Consider the following 709-nt stretch of genomic DNA (forward strand, 5'->3'; position numbering starts at 1 on the left):
CAGTGAAGCCAACACTGAATTGACAACACGCGAGTGCATTTTACGTAAATGCCCTTAAAACACACTATCTCCTCTGTCGTACTTAAGAAGTACACCCTTGCAAATATGAGTGGACGTTTTGAAACATTGACCACAAACCAATACATATGTGTATATAGATACTGCACAGATATTTCCTTGTAGTTTTTTGAGCAAGGCAGGGTGCGCTTGTGTTTTGTATACAACTATAATTTGCAGCAGTAGGCTTGCACGGGAATTCGTAAGTGGGGTAGCATAATCTGAACTGAATTGCCAGGAACAATAATAGAAAAAAGGTCAAGGTTCATGAGTTATTTTCTAGAACACACAGTGCAGTTTCCAGTCTCTGAACGCTCTAAACAGAGGTAATATTGCAAATGATATTAGAATAAATGTATATTGTGCAAAAGAACAGGGCCACGTTATGCATTTCATGTGACAGTCTTGCCTATTGTAATCCATAAGCCTGAACTTGCTGACCGCCAAGCAAGGTCAAGCATGTGGCGAATTCGTCAAAATATGTAAAAAAGATATTCCTTTGGAAGGTTAAGTCTGAACATTATTCATATATGTAGTACATGTCATGAAGTTTATATATACATATATATATATATATATATATATATATATATATATATATATATATATATATATATATATATATATATATATATATATATATATATATATA

The sequence above is a fragment of the Penaeus vannamei genome, chromosome 40 (assembly GCF_042767895.1).
Source record: "Penaeus vannamei isolate JL-2024 chromosome 40, ASM4276789v1, whole genome shotgun sequence".
NCBI lineage: Eukaryota > Metazoa > Arthropoda > Malacostraca > Decapoda > Penaeidae > Penaeus > Penaeus vannamei.